Source organism: Bubalus bubalis, chromosome X (assembly GCF_019923935.1).
Source record: "Bubalus bubalis isolate 160015118507 breed Murrah chromosome X, NDDB_SH_1, whole genome shotgun sequence".
Lineage (NCBI taxonomy): Eukaryota > Metazoa > Chordata > Mammalia > Artiodactyla > Bovidae > Bubalus > Bubalus bubalis.
Window position 1 is genome coordinate 7,115,557 of NC_059181.1, and position 16,967 is coordinate 7,132,523.

At 42.7% G+C, this 16,967-nt stretch overlaps 1 long non-coding RNA gene across 1 annotated transcript; it reads right to left on the reverse strand.

The window, feature by feature from the left end:
- Positions 1 to 1,554: 1,554 nt before the first annotated feature.
- On the reverse strand, positions 1,555 to 16,769 carry LOC123331849. The gene is made up of 2 exons (XR_006640629.1): positions 13,762 to 16,769; positions 1,555 to 1,764 (listed from the first exon to the last, which is right to left on the reverse strand). It is a non-coding gene; the product is annotated as an uncharacterized LOC123331849 (long non-coding RNA).
- Positions 16,770 to 16,967: the final 198 nt, after the last annotated feature.

Consider the following 16,967-nt stretch of genomic DNA (forward strand, 5'->3'; position numbering starts at 1 on the left):
TCAGTGTCACAATCTCTTTGCTGGCCAAGCAGTCCCACCACTATCCCCCACCTCGGGTCTGTGACCTTCTAAGTGAGGTGCCCCTGCTCCTCCTAACTGTGTAGTTTTCTGTTTGCAACTGTTTCCTTTTCACCCAACCTGTTTTCCTACACCCTATAGCAGGAAAAGGCCAAATAGATGCCTGGTTCTCCAAAAGAATGTGACAGGCCAGTGTCTGATACAGTATCGTGAGGAAGGTGCATATGGGTCCAAAGGGTCTCTGCCGAAACAAGGCACTGAACATGAAGTTGAAAAGGTAAGTGGGCCTCCCTTCTCATCAACTCTACAGTTTACTACTGCTCCCCACCGCCCCCCCACACACACAGAGCCCTTATGGGATGGCACCCTGGGAAGTCTGCCCACCCTGGGCCCACAGCTCATGCCTCCTTTGTGCAGAAAGAAGCATTCCTCTCCGAAATGCTCCAAGAGGGCTTGGTTCCAGGCCAGGCCTTACTGACTTGCTAAATGCCAAGGTTCTCTTTTTGCTGCTTGTGCTAGGCTGTGGTAGCTCTCCCTACATGCTCAGGCATCCCTGCTAGGCTACAGAGCCCCCGGCCCATGGACCCTAGCTAATGGTTGTGCCGGAGGGCAGCCAACACACCCATTTCAAATCCAGGGCCTTGGTGAAAGTCGCATGGTACAGATTTCCTTCAGGATCTCCGCAACAAAATCAGAGCTTCTACTCCAGCGAGACTGTCAAAATCCTCCCTTCAGGTGCAGACCTTTTCCCCTCTGCCCTCCACAGTCAAGGACGGAACACCAGAGAAAGGAAGGAAACCACGTCAGGACTTTAGGCACAAGCATTGAGGCGTCTTCAGCAGGATCAGTATTCCCTAGTCCCTGGAGCCTGAAAAGCAGCAGTCTCTGAACTGCCCCCAGGGACATCCCTGTCTCTCACTATCCTAAGGTCCCTGCATGCGAAGAGCCAGCCCCCATTGCTTCCTCACTGTTCCCTCCCTCACAGGGACACAGCAGCAGAGGGGCACTCACAGGCAGAGGGGCACAAATGTACACCCCAGACCTGTGCTTTCCTCCTCTTTGTGCACTGCCAGGTAGGCTGGAGGTGGCCAGACACTCCATGCTCACACCCTGTCTCCTAAGATGCCTGGGCTTTCACACTGAGAGTCTTCCTTAGCATGTCATTTGTCTCACATGGTGCTAATGTGTGCCACACGCAGGTAGGGAGTCTGCTGGCTGATGGGCTGATACTAGGAAGCACAGGCTGAGGACCTTCCCTATTTCCTTCTGCCATGTGTGGAACAAGTCTCCAGAGCAGCAGGCTCTTGTTCTACGCCTCCTTCTGCCAGTCTCTGACCTTTTCCAAAGGACCTTAGCCTCTTTACAATCCTGGGTCCTGCCCTGGCCTTGTCCACCATTTCCACAGCCTGGTGCATGTCCCACAGACTGAGGGGTCCTCTGGCAGTGGTTAAAAGCCCCACCCCACTTGACTTTGGGTGATTCCTCAAACCATCCACCCCTGCTTCCTGGTACAAACACACACAACAACACAGCAGAAATAGTGAGCTTGTTTATGTCTCCTGATATCATTCCAGATTAGTGGACCCACTGTCTTGAGTTGTCATCGGCCATTCTTTCCTCATTCCTGCCCTGGACAGGGCCACTGAGGAGATGCATGGACCATTCTCCCCTCGTCTGTGGATGACTTGTGCCTCCTCTTCCAACTGCTCCACGTCTCAGGTTCTGTCGCCTTCATGTGTGTGTCTGCTGTGTTCCGGAAACACACCCACACACAGAAACGGAGGCAACACAAGCACATGAGTGTACACACACACACGTTCAACGTACAGAGAAAGAAACACAAACAGGGAACACAAGTGTTTCAGTAGCTGGAAGACAGTGGCTCATATGAAATATAGAGAATATATAGAATTCCAGATTTCATGTGGGGAAGTTGGCCCCCAGTTTTTCAAATGTGATATACATAAATTTCAGTACTTCACGTAGAAAAACTTGAGCAGAAACTGTCATAAGTAATACAGAGAGTATTTCATATTTCATGTAGATAATCGGTGGCCAGGTATCAAATGTGAAATATAGAGAATTCCATGTTTAATGAGGAAAACTGGCACTCATATTTTTACATGTGAAATATAGAGAATTCCATATCCTTTGTAGGAATATCAGGGCCAAGTTTTCCATATATGAAACAGGAAAATTTTCATATGTCATGTATGACAATTTGTTCACAGATTTCTACATGTGAAATGTAGAGATTTCATAATTCATGTAGGAAAATCTGTTCCTAGATTCCCATATGTGAAAAATAGAAAATTACATATTTAAGGTATGACAGTGAACATATGTCGTTTAAAAATGTAAGCACAGAGAATTCCATATATTGTGTAGGAAAATGTGTACACAGATATTCATAAGTAGAATATAAATAATCTAATATTTCATGAAAGAAAATTTTTTGAAATTTTCATATAGTGTATTCTATATTTCATGCAGGAAAATCTGTGCCTAGATTTTCAAAAGTGAAATATCAAACACTACATATTTGATTTGGAAATAATAGCACCCATATTTTCCTATGTGAAATATGGAGGGTTCCATATTTAAATCAAGGAAATCTGTGCCAAGTTTTTTTTATGTGAAATATAAAATATCTCAGATTTCATGTAGAAAAATCTGTATCTTGATATTCATTTATGAAATGTACAGATTTAGCATTCCATGAATGAAAATTTGCCCTAGGACTTTCATATTTGAACAATAGATTGCATATTTGATGTCAGAAAATATTTTTTGTAACTCATTCATTTTTTAAATTGAGGGATAATTGCTTTACAGAATTGTGTTGTGTTCTGTCATACCTCAACATGAATAAGCCATAGGTTCTATGAAGACCTACAAGACCTTTTAGAACTAACATCCAAAAAAGATGTCCTTTTCATTATAGGGGACTGGAATGCAAAAGTAGGAAGTCAAGATACACCTGGAGTAACAGGCAAATTTGGCCTTGGAATACGGAATGAAGCAGGGCAAAGGCTAATAGAGTTTTGCCAAGAGAACGCACTGGTCATAGCAAACACCTTCTTCCAACAACACAAGAGAAGACTCTACACATGGACATCACCAGATGGTCAACATCAAAATCAGATTGATTATATTCTTTGCAGCCAAAGATGGAGAAGCTCTATACAGTCAGCAAAAACAAGACTGGGAGCTGACTGTGGCTCAGATCATGAACTCCTTATTGCCATATTCAGACTTAAATTGAAGAAAGTGGGGAAAACCACTAGACCATTCAGGTATGACCTAAATCAAATCCCTTATGATTATACAGTGGAAGTGAGAAATAGATTTAAGGGACTAGATCTGATAGACAGAGTGCCTGATGAACTATGGATGGAGGTTCGTGACACTGTACAGGAGACAGGGATCAAGATCTTCCCCAAGAAAAAGAAATGCAAAAAAGTGAAATGGTTGTCTGAGGAGGCCTTACAAATAGCTGTGAAAAGAAGAGAAGCACAAAGCAAAGGAGAAAAGAAAAGATATAAGCATCTGAATGCAGAGTTCCAAAGAATAGCAAGGAGAGATAAGAAAGCCTTCCTCAACTATCAATTCAAAGAAATAGAGGAAAACAACAGAATGGGAAAGACTAGCGATCTCTTCAAGAAAATTAGAGATACCAAGGGAACATTTCATGCAAAGTTGGGCTCAATAAAGGACAGAAATGGTATGGACCTGACAGAAGCAGAAGATACTAAGAAGAGGTGGCAAGAACAGCAGAAGAACTGTACAAAAAAGATCTTCACGACCCAGATAATCACGATGGTGTGATCACTCACACCATTCTGTGAATGTGAAGTCAAGTGGGCCTTAGGAAGCATCACTATGAACAAAGCTAGTGGAGGTGATGGAATTCCAGTTGAGCTCTTCCAAATCCTGAAAGATGATGCTGTGAAAGTGCTGCACTCAATATGCCAGCAAATTTGGAAAACTCAACAGTGGCCACAGGACTGGAAAAGGTCAGTTTTCATTCAAATTTCAAAGAAAGGCAATGCCAAAGAATGCTCAAACTACTGCACAATTCCACTCATCTCACACACTAGTAAAGTAATGCTCAAAATTCTCCAAGCCAGGCTTCAGCAATATGTGAACGGTGAACTTCCAAATGTTCAACTGGTTTGAGAAAAGGCAGAGGAACCAGAGATCAAGTTGCCAACATCTGCTGGATCATGGAAAAAGCAAGAGAGTTCCAAGAAAACATCTACTTCTGCTTTATTGGCTATGCCAAAGCCTTTGACTGTGTGGATCACAATAAACTGTGGGTAATTCTGAAAGAGATGGGAATACCAGACCACCTGACCTGCCTCTTGAGAAACCTATATACAGGTCAGGATGCAACAGTTAGACCTGGCCATTGCACAACAGACTAGTTCCAAATAGGAAAAGGAGTACGTCAAGGCTGTATAATGTCACCCTGCTTATTTAACCTCTATGCAGAGTACATCATGAGAAACGCTGGGCTGGAAGAAGCACAAGCTGGAATGAAGATTGCTGGGAGAAATATCAATAACCTCAGCTATGCAGATGACATCACCCTTATGGCAGAAAGTGAAGAGGAACTAAAAAGCCTCTTGATGAAAGTGAAAGAGGAGAGTGAAAACGTTGGCTTAAAGCTCAACATTCAGAAAACTAAGATCATGGCATTTGGTCCCATCACTTCATGGGAAATAGATGGGGAAACGGTGTCAGATTTTATTTTTTTTTCGGCTCCAAAATCACTGCAGATGGTGATTCAGCCATGAAATTAAAAGACGCTTACTCCTTGGAAGGAAAGTTATGACCAACACAGATGGCATATTCAAAAGCAGAGACATTACTTTGCCAACAAAGGTCCGTCTAGTCAAGGCTATGGTTTTTCCAGTGGTCATGTATGGATGTGAGAGTTGGACTATCAAGAAAGCTGAGCACCGAGGAATTGATGCTTTTGAACTTTGGTGTTGGAGAAGACTCTTGATCCTTTTTTTTTTTTTAATTTAAATTTATTTATTTTAATTGCAGGCTAATTAGTTTACAATACTGTATTTGTTTTTGCCATACATCAACATGAATAAGGCCACGGGTGTACACGTGTTCCCAATCCTGAACTCCTCTCCTGCCTCCCTCCCCATACCATCCCTCTGGGTCATCCCAGTGCACCAGCCCCAAGCATCCTGTGTCCTGCATCGAACCTGGACTGGCAATTCGTTTCTTATATGATATTATACGTGTTTTAATGCCATTCTCCAAAGTCATCCCACCCTCTCCCTCTGCCACAGAGTCCAAAAAGCTTCTATATATCTGTGTCTCTTTTGCTGTCTCGCATACAGGGTTATCGTTACCATCTTTACTGTATCGTATACTGTATTGGTGTTTTTTCTTTCTGGCTTACTTCACTCTGTATAATCGACTCCAGTTTCATCCACCTCATTAGAACTGATTCAAATGTATTCTTTTTAATGGCTGAGTAATACTCCATTGTGTATATGTACCACTGCTTTCTTATCCATTCATCTGCTGATGGACATCTAGGTTGCTTCCATGTCCTGGCTATTATAAACAGTGCTGCGATGAACATTGGGGTGCACGTGTCTCTTTCAATTCTGGTTTCCTCGGTGTGTATGCCCAGCAGTGGGATTGCTGGGTCATAAGGCAGTTCTATTTCCAGTTTTTTTAAGGAACCTCACACTGTTCTCCATAGTGGCTGTACTAGTTTGCATTCCCACCAACAGTATAAGAGGGTTCCCTTTTCTCCACACCCTCTCCAGCATTTATTGCTTGGAGACTTTTGGATAGCAGCCATTCTGACTGGCATGAAATGGTACCTCATTGTGGTTTTGATTTGCATTTGTCTGAAAATGAGTGATGTTGAGCATCTTTTCATGTGTTTGTTAGCCATCTGTATGTCTTCTTTGGAGAAATGTCTATTTAGGTCTTTGGCCCATTTTTTGATTGGGTCATTTATTCTTCTGGAATTGAGCTGCAGGAGTTGCTTGTATATTTTTGAGATTAGTTGTTTGTCAGTTGCTTCATTTGCTATTATTTTCTCCCATTCTGAAGGCTTTCTTTTCACCTTGCTTATAATTTCTTTTGTTGTGCAGAAGCTTTTAATTTTAACTAGGTCCCATTTATTCACTTTTGCTTTTATTTCTAATATTCTGGGAGGTGGGTCATAGAGGATCCTGCTGTGATTTATGTCGGAAAGTATTTTGCCTATGTTCTCCTCTAGAATTGATGCTTTTGAACTGTGGTGATGGAGAAGTCCCTTGGACAGCAAGGAGATCCAACCAGTCCATTCTAAAGGAGATCAGTCCTGGGTGTTCATATGAAGGGCTGATGCTAAAGCTGAAACTCCAATACTTTGGCCACCCCATGCAAAGAGTTGACTCATTGGAAAAGACTCCGATGCTGGAAGGGATTGGGGGCAGGAGGAGAAGGGGACGACAGAGGATGAGATGGTTGTATGGCATCACCAACTCGATGGACATGAGTTTGAGTGAACTCCGGGAGTTGGTGATGGACAGGGAGGCCTGCCGTGCTGCAATTCATGGGGTCACAAAGAGTCGGACACGACTGAGCGACTGAACTGAACTGAACTGATATATACATCACCTCTATCTTTAACCTCCTTCTAATTTTCCTCCCCATTGTACCCCTCTAGGTTGATAGACAGACGCTGTTTGAGTTCCCTGAGTTATACAGCAAATTCCCATTTGCTATCTATTTTACATATAGTAATGTAAATGTCCATGTTACTCTCTCCATAAATCTCACCCACTCCTCCCCTCTCCCACTGAGATTTTCAAATAGTAAATGTACAAAGTTTCGTACTTCAGGAGGGGAAATGCATGCTCAAATTTTCATATGTGAAATATACAGAATTCCACATTCATGTAAGTAAATGTGTACAATGATATTCCATGGAAAGCAGACAAGATTCCATATACCATGAATAAAAATATACAAGTAGATTGTCAAACATGAAATATAGGTTTCCGATTTCATATAGGAAACTCCACACCCATATTTTCATTGTGAATATAGAAAATTACATACTTCATGCAGGCAAGTTATCATTTAGGATTTCCTATGCATGAAGCAGAACATTGAAATTGAGTGCTCTGGGACAATCAGGAAACATAGGGTAGGGAAGGATGTGGGAGAGGCTTGAGGATGGGTGGGACACAGATATACCTATGGATCATTAATGTTGATGAATGGCAGAAAACATCACAAACCAGATCTACCAACAGCCAGCCTCTCAGCAGAGTTTAGTAAAACATATATTGCAGCCTTTGCACAGGGCTCTCTGGCCTTAGGCTGGGTAGTGAGCTACATAGCTTGGGGGAAGGTAAGGGCTGTGTCTTACAGAGGTCCAGAGCCCTTGCTAGAGACACTCACTGGCCTGGCCCAGGGTTCAGAGCAATAGCCAACATGTCCCATCTCCAACTTCATGACCCAATGCTGGTGGCAATCTGGATGGTCAGTCTATGGGACCCAGCCCCACATTTGGGGAGACTGAGGAGACTGAGGGGAAGCTGCATTGAAGATGGCTGGGCAGGGTTTGGGGAACTTGGTAAGAGGAGGGCACAGGAAACTGAGAGCCGCCTCTTCTGCTGGGACTGTGCACTAATGGGAGGACCAAGACAGGGTGCTGGGTGCTAGAAAGCTCCCAGACAGATTAACCAGCCTGCATAGGGACTCCCTTCCTCCTAACCGGGACCTTGAATGCTGAAAATCAAATTTGGGACATTTCCTTTCTGAGTAGAGACTAATATTTGTTTCCGTAAAGGTTTACAGAAAAAGTTTTACCTGACCATGACCTTACCCCAAGAACAGAGGATCTGGCAGCAAGATGTTTGTGACAGCTAATCATACCCCTCCCTGACCTTTCCTATAAGTATGCTTTGCTGAAAGATTTGGGGAAGTTTGGGATATTTAAAGGCATAAGCCTCCATCTCCTTGCATTGCCCTGAAATAAAAACCTGTGTGCTTTAAACTCCAATATTTTGATACTGCTTGACTTAACTATATTGGGTATATGGGTATTTGTTAACAGTAGCAACTTAGCTCTCAATTCTGTGGAGGGTGCAGACTATATGCGAGAATGCCTCATCCAAAACCATTCTCTCATAAAAGTATGAGAAGTTTATCCTTCTGTATAGAACAAATTAGCAAACACTGATGGCTACCCCAATTACCAAGTGAACATAGGACAAAAATAACTGTGACAAATGTCATCTGGTCTATTTGAGGACCACTTATTATTTTGAAAAGTTTGTAATGAACTGATTTTCTAGGATACATATTTGAAATATATCTTTTGCTTTGCAATCTTTTAGTAGTTTGCTTATGATGTCTATCACATTATGGTTTAATATTTATTCAATAATAGAATATTTTCTTTCCCTTACACCTTTGTGGAGAGGATTTCTAGATTGGTAAGAAATTTTCAATTTTGTTTTCATCTGTATTACTCCTGAACAACAGATTTTTCTTCATCAGGTTCTTTCTGGGTTGTGTAGACCTAATTAATGAAGTGAAATCTGGGAGACAGAAAAATATACTGCAGTACTAAGTGGAAAGAAGAAAACAGATATTATGAAATAAACTGAATTCCCTAAAAACGTGTGTATTGAAGCCCTAACTCTCTTGTATTTAGTCAATATGTGAGTAAATTAAAATTTCTTTCTGGCCCTATTTGGAAATAGGGCCTCTAAATAGGTAGTTGGATTAATAGGACTGGTACTTTATAGGAATAGGAGATCAGACATACACAACACAGAGATGTTACTATGCGAAGACAAAGCCAGAAGATGGCCAGGCACAGCCCAAAGGAGGCCTCAGAAGAAAACAAATCTGCTGACCTTTTGATTACTGACTTGATCCCCAGAAGTCTGAGAAAACATTTACTGAAGCTACCTGGTATGGGGTACTTTGTTATGGCAACCCTAGTAAAGCAATACTCCCACTTCCTCTTGAAATGAAGGCTTCAATTGCAAAAAAGGCCTCCTTTTCTTACCTAGGTTCTCAGGGAAAGGAATCTGGTAAAGAGTTCTCTTACTCATCAACTGAATCCTCACAGATTCCTAATGCTTCCTAATAATTTTCACTGTTTCTTTACAGATTCAGCCTGGCTAGAACTTATTCCTATTTCATAGGCAAAGTTGACCTAGGAAATATTAGAAAGAACATAAGCTATAGGAAGTAGTAGAAGAAAATAAGCACATCAGGAAGGCAGCATAACCTCGTGAAAAAGATACAGTCCTCTCCTTTTATCCTTCCCGTAAATCTCTTTCTAAATCCCTAGGAGGCAAAGAGTAGTGACCAAGGCATTGCTGCCTATTGCTTTAGTGATGTCACAAAGTTGGAATGTCATGGCAGCCATGCCTCCCTCAAACTCCCCTAACCACGAAACTAGGCTTCAATAGCCATGGGCCAGCCTAGAGCATCACAAGCCCTTCCAAACTAAAGGACCACCTGAGTTTTCCCTCAGACAGTTTGCCAGGCATGTTGTTGTCTGTGTTTCTATGGCAGAATTTGTAATCTATGGCCACCACTCTTATCACCAGTCCTCTGCATTCCTGAGGACCCCAAGAGACCACCATACTAGCTTGCAAACTACATATCTTAAAAATATAGGAATACAGTCCAGTCCAAACTGAAGGGCTAAAACTCATGGAGATAGATGTGCATGGTCCTCAACCCCAACAAGGGCTGTTATGAGCAGCAAAACCACAGTTCCAGACAAACTCACATTAACACCTGCAGCCATGCTAATGACATGTTTCCAGTATTGACAATGAGTGTAGAGTTTACATCCTCCACCAGCTCGAGAACTTATGCCAACAAGACCTCTCCACCTTCCATCTTATGCAAGCCTAAAAGACAGACTCTATTGCAGCACATCAGGCCATACGCATGCTCAACTGAGATATTTAGAGGTAACAGTACCAGGTACAGGACACTGTGGAGAAGACACACATCCAAAGTGAGTCATATAAAAGCCTTTTGTGCCAGTTTCACAGAGAAAATATTCATCTCTGAAATGATCCAGTCGATAGGATCATTTCTAACATTAGAAATGTTAGTAATGATCAAATCATTACTAACATTAGTAATTTGATCATTGCTGCTGCTACTGCTGCTGCTAAGTCACTTCAGTCATGTCCGACTCTGTGCGACCCCATAGACAGCAGCCCACCAGGCTCCTCTGTCCATGGGATTCTCCAGGCAAGAACACTGGAGTGGGTTGCCATTTCCTCCTCCAATGCATGAAAGTGAAAAGTCAAAGTGAAGTCGCTCAGTCGTGTCCAACTCCTAGCGACCCCATGGACTGCAGCCCACCAGGCTTCTTCGTCCATGGGATTTTCCAGGCAAGAGTACTGGAGTGGGGTGCCATTGATCAAATCATTACTAACATTCAACTTAGCCACAAGGCAGTGCAGGTTCCCAGCATGGAACTTAAGAAATTTCAGTGCAGGCAAGAACAGAGAAACTTTCCAGGGCAAGGGACAGAGGTGATACAGGTTTGGCAATAAGATAGAGGCATGAAGAGGAGATTTCAGAGCTAGGATCTGACCATTAGAGGTGATGGGACCTGCTTTAGACCTGGCTGCAGGCCTCGGAGAAGGCAATGGCACCCCACTCCAGTACTCTTACCTGGAAAATCCCATGGACGGAGGACCCTGGTGGGCTACAGTCCATGGGGTCGCAAAGAGTCGGACACGACTGAGCGACTTCATTTTTCCTTTTCATTTTCATGTATTGGAGAAGGAAATGGCAACCCACTCCAGTGTTCTTACCTGGAGAATCCCAGGGACGGGGGGGCCTGGTGGGCTGCCGTCTATGGGGTCACACAGAGTCAGACATGACTGACGACTTAGCAGCAGCAGCAGCAGGCCTTGGGAACATATTTCAAAATTTAATAAACTAATGTGGTCTCTGACCTCAGTGAGCTTTTATAATATTAATGCCTCAGCATACTTGTCTAGATCAACTGCAGTTCCACAGCTTTGAAATTCAGGAGATATTGATTGAGGGGTGGGCTGGGACTTGCAGGAGATTTGCTCTATCGGACATGTTCCAGCACTTGGCATACATAATAGAGCTGGAGTCAGAACTCACCTATGTATAGACTGTTCTGTTTGGCATATTTCAACTACAAGATCATATAATAACCACACATCTGGGCTTTCACTTTCTTTCTCTTTCCATACTTCTCTACTTATACAAAAGAAAGATAGCACTAATTTGAAGTCACATTTTTGTATTAGGACTTTTCTCTCAGTTTTCCAAATTTATCAATTGTGCTAATTGACTTCCTGCTACTAAATATGGCCAACTTTATAGTAATTCCTCATGCCATGTCAGAGGTTCTCAGGTAAATGTAAAGGCAGATAAAATACAAAAGAACAAATAAACCAAGCTTTTGAGGAGTGTTGGAAGTAAAAAACGGCCATGGGAAAGTAGGCCATGAGATGGCTGATGACATAGTAGTGTGAGGGAAGCTCTGATGAGAAATCAGCATCCCTTGCAAATAGTTCATCTGTCCTAGAAATCAATAAGTCCCTTTTTCTTCCAGATAGTTCTCGTTATGTCTCTCCCCTCATCACATACACTGCCTACAGGTGATGATCCAGCTTAATCTCAAATATAAACCATACATTTCAACTTCTTCCTTACTCTCATGACAGGACTACTTATGACCTCATTGGCCATCCCCTTTTGTTTTACTATTGCAGCCAGCAGGCCAGCTCATTGTTTCTGACACCTTCAAATACATCTCTGGCCATCCTTTCATCTTCCTAACGTCATCTCCATCTTCCCCTGAGCATCCAGATACCTCCATCAGTATTTCTTATATGTTTCTCATGGAGACCATTGTAATCACCCTCATGACCTCTTATCAATCTCATTAAAGTCTGAAATAGACACATATACTAAAAGGCTGGGAATATTTCATTAATACACAAGAGTCCTTCAGAAAAGTGACTCTCAGCCTGCTCTTAGATAAGGAAGAGGTATATGTGGGTCTCAAGATTATAATTTCCTCTTAGGTCCAGATCCTTCCTTTCTACTCCTTACTGTTCTAGACAAGGGAAAAGTTAAGTTAGAGGTTATTATTCACAAATGAAAAAAGAACTCTTCTAATGGATCAGACTCCCTAAAGCAAGACAGGATAGAAATCCTTATTTCAGGTAACAGGAAAGAGATTCCAAAATGTGGATGGAGAAAAGGAAGCACAACACTCTCCACAGAGAAGTTTTTTGTTTGTTTGTTTAGTTTCTTAGGGAAAAGAAATAGCCCGTTGCCGGGGTCCAGCCCTGGCTGATCCAGGGTATTCGAAGGAGAGACGGCTAGGCGACCTATTCAAATGTTAATTAGAGATAATAAAGAGGAATAGAATGAGGATAGCTCAGTAGGAAAATTCAGTGGAGAAAAGAAGCTGAGTGGCTTGGTTTACGCGGAAAATCAATATAACCCATGACACCAGGTTAGCTCTGACCACGGAGGCCGCAGGCGCCCTCTCAAATAGCGGAAGGTGCCCCACCTTAGACACCTTCTCGAGTGGGTCTTAGAAGCCCAGGCAAATAAATGGTCGCAGAGGATATCCACGCTCCAGATGGACACTCAGCTGGAAGTTAAAGGGAAGAATGACATGGGGAGACCAAGCGTTGGTGAGCAAGGCCCATAGCTTTATTTTCAACAGGGGCTTTTATACCCTAAGTTACACATAGAGGACAATAGGGGATGCAAAATCAGCAGTCTTTGATGCTTATCAAAAACCAGGGTTTCTTTCCTGCAGATTTATCGTATACAAATGGTTTAGGTGATTTACATCATCTTCTGGCCAGAGGCCTATTAACATTTTATGACTCTTGACAAGCACTTATCAACAAAGACTTATTTTCTCTAAGAGTAATTATTTTAAGGTTTGGCGCCATCTTCCGAAGATAAGATTACGTTCCTATAGGGTGGATGTGTAATGGGTTTACAAAGGAAAGAATTTACTACCTTAAGGGTCTAAAGTTACTAACACCAGGCCACTACTTATTTTTTCTACATACCAACTATATTAATTAATGCACATTCAAGGATACAATTCAGGGGATGTGAAAACTTGGCAACAAACATTGGCTCATCAATGAAATCTTTTACTAGTTTTATTCTGACAGCTCTAATTCTCTGAGAGGCTCTAAGCTATTTGAATATCTTAAGCTTCCCGTGCCTCTGGAGGCTGGGAGACTGTAAACAATCGTATGCATAGCTGTAGGTGTCCGGGTAAACTTGTCAGGCGAGTTAGAGAGCCATCTGAGGGGTTTGGATTTAAACACTCCTAATTGCCCAGGAACTTTATTAATTGGAGCTGTAAGTTAACTCTTTGACAGAGAGAGTGAGATGGTGGTGGGGGACAGCCCCCAGTAAAGTCAGAGGTGAGAGCACAAAGCAATAAAGTAGGCAGACTCTGGTTTTTGGGGGGTAGATGCTCGAGAATATCCGGGGGCACTCCCGAGGCTCGATCCCGCCTTTGCGTATGCCGAGCCCCCTTCCTCATGACCTTTGTTACGAGTGGAATGTCTCTCGCCGGCTCCCGGCAGCCCGTGATCTTCAAAAGATGCACAGAGATAACTTATAAAAGGCTTAGCCATTCAGTGTGAACCACATGATGTCCTATCAGAAAAGAAAGAGAACATTTTTGAATCTTACCCTAGGTTAGAAGTGTGTATGTTTGCTCAGTCTTGTCAAATCTTTGCAACCCCTGAAGTGTAGACCACCAGGCTCCTCTGTCCATGAGATTTTCCAGGTGGAAAATTGGAGTGGGTTGCCATTTCCTACTCCATATTGTTGGATGTGTAGAGCTGAAGAAAAACATTATTACCCATGCATTTTCTTACACCTCTTTTGAGACAAAGAAAACTATATAAGCCCAATCAGAACAACAAAAGTATGAACAAATTTAAAAATTAAGAACAGTTTAAGGGATTTCTGGGGCAACATCAAGGGCAAAAACATTCCAATATTGGGGGTTTCAGAGAGGTGGAGAGAGAAAAAGCAGTTGATAATATATAGATACAATTATGGCTGAAAAGTCCCAAAGCCTGAAGATGGAAACAAACTTAGATATCCAGGTAGAGAAAGAGCAGAGGGTCCCATAAGGATGATCATAGATGCAATCCAAGACGCCTCAAAATTAAATGGAAAGTTAAAGAGAAAGAGAAAAGGAATTATGTCAGAGGACTCCCATAAGGCTATCAGCTGACTGAGCGTTGCTGAGGTGGGGTCGCACTGAGCCTCCTCCAAATTGGTGATTGACTATGGAGTTCTTGGCTGCTCACAGAAGGGTTTGGGGTCTGGTCAGCCCTATGCTGACCTCGCTTGTGTTGCCAGTAAATCATCAGTGAAGTCCTGTGGTTCGATCCCCTGCAGTACTACCCCAGGGGGAAGATCCATGCCATGAGAGGTAACTGACAGAAACATGGATTATGAGGAGGTGGGCCCTGAAGGGACAGCTATGTAGATGCCAGGACACTGTCTTTTCACAAATGGGGATGCTCAGGCTCATGCATGATGGCTGTGGAGCTTGGATTTGTGTCAGGCAAGTAGCAAGTGACAGGCTGAGACTGGAGGCTTGGGGACTTAATGTGTGCATGAGTGAACAAAGTCTCACTCAAAGCAGCTGTGGTTACAGCATGAGAGTCCTAGGTGATTCTGATAGAGGCAGGGTGAATTAAGCACCTTTGTCAGAATCATCCTTCCCTGGGGCTTGCCACTCCCAGGCGTTCTGCTGCTCATTGAGATTGAGATCCCCTGGCTCTTCCTTCCAGCCCCTCTTTGGTAGGGCTTTCTCTCTGGTGTTTCATTGCATTTTTGTGCTGACTTTGGGGTCTTCTCTGAATTTCTATATCCACTGCTTGGCCTCTCACCATCCCCACACAGGTAGCACTGGAAACATCTTCAGGCTGGTTGGGGATAATACTGAAGAGCTGTGGGGAGGGGTATCCCAAAATGGCAGGACGTGGTGCCTGCTGACTATCTCCTAAACTGTTGGACACAGCTGTCCTCAGCTACTGAGACACCTGCTTCCCCTGTTTGCATTTGTGTCCCTGTGCCTCGCATATATGTGTGTACACGCATGTTTGTGTCACCTGTGCTTGTGTGTGTTTCTGTGTGTGTGTGTGTCCAGCCCACTGCAGGTACAGAGGTGAAGGTGACCACATGTGAGATGTGGATAAATCAGAAGAGGAGGTACAAGTGCCCACAGGCCAGATGGGACTGGACAGTGTATCTTCGTGGTGTCCCTGTTCAGGACCTGAATGTAGAAATGACGGCCAGTGATAATTCAGGATGGTGGTTCCAGAAATCCGAAATTACCTCAAGAGACATAAACAAATTCACAATTTCTGCTGTGTTTTTGTGTTTCTACCAGGAAGTGGGTATGAAGGGTTTGAGGAGTCACCTGGAGTAAGTCAAGTGGGGTGGGGCTTTTAAAACCACTGCTTTTGGACCCCTCAGTCTGTGGGACATGGGCTGGATTGTAGAATGGAGGATGTGGCTAGGACAGGACCTGGGATTGTGAAGAGGCCAATTTCCTTTGGAGAAAGGCAGAGACTGGGAGGAGGAGGCCCAGAAAGAAAGCCTGCTGCATTGGAGACTTGTTCCACACATGCGAGGGAAACAGGTGAATGTCCTTGGCCAGTGCTGCCTAGAAACAGCCCAACAGCCAGGACCCTCCCTTCCTGAGTGTGGCACACACTGGCACAATTGGAGAGAAATGACCTTCTAAGGTATTTGCTGTATGTACAGCGTTACTAATTTCCAGGTGGGCAACTTTTTCCTTCCTTCTTGATGTCCCAAAGTGCCAGAAATCATTGTTATGCTGCCTACATTAATTGCCTAGCATTCATGTATAAAATTTGAAATATACAATATTATATATGAATGTTTGGGTGTATTTTCATATACATAAGATTGAATTTCATTACTTCATATATGAAAACCTGGAAGCTGATTTTCTTATGTGAAGTATTCTATTTTCTATAACTCATTCATTGACTATAGCATGTGCATGTGTGTGCTCTGTCTGTCCAACTCTCTGCAAGTCCATGGACAGTAACCTGCAGGGCCTATCTGACCACAGGGATTCTCCCAAGCACGCATACTGGAGTGGATTGTCATTTCCCTTTCCAGAGGATATTTCCATCCTCGGGATTGAACCCGCCTCTCTTGTCTCTCCCGCATTAGTAGGCAGCTTCTTTACCACTAGTATATTTCCTGTTCAAAATATGTAGTATTTTATGTGTATGAATAATCAAATTTTCTATAGTTTGTATGTGATAATCTGGGTGCAGACTTTCAGATGTGAAATACGTAATTCTCCTATTTCACGTATTAAACTCTGGTGCTGATTTTCCTACATGGAATATGGAATTCTCTATGTTTAACACAAGATAATCTGGATGCCAGTTTTCCCACATGATATATGGAATTTTCTGTATTTCTTATAATAGAATCCAAGGGTAATTTTAATACATTAATACAGAATTCTCTCTATGTCATAAATACATATGTGGGCAAAATTTTCCTGTGTGAAATAATGGAACTGTATAATTCACAGGAAAATATGCATGTAGTTCCCCTGTATGAAATATGGAATTCCCTATATTCACACATGAAAATCTTGGCACAAATTTACCTCCGTGAAATATGGAATTTAGGAAAATCGGGGTCATGACTTTCTTTCATGAACTATTGAATTCTCTATATTTCACAAATGAAAATCTGGGCACTGACATTCATCAAGTATGGAATTCTTTATATTTCACATGTGAAAATCTAGGTGCTAATACTATATGAAAGAAGAAATCTTTATATTTTGCAATTGAAACTTAGGATGGGTAATTTTTCTACAGGTT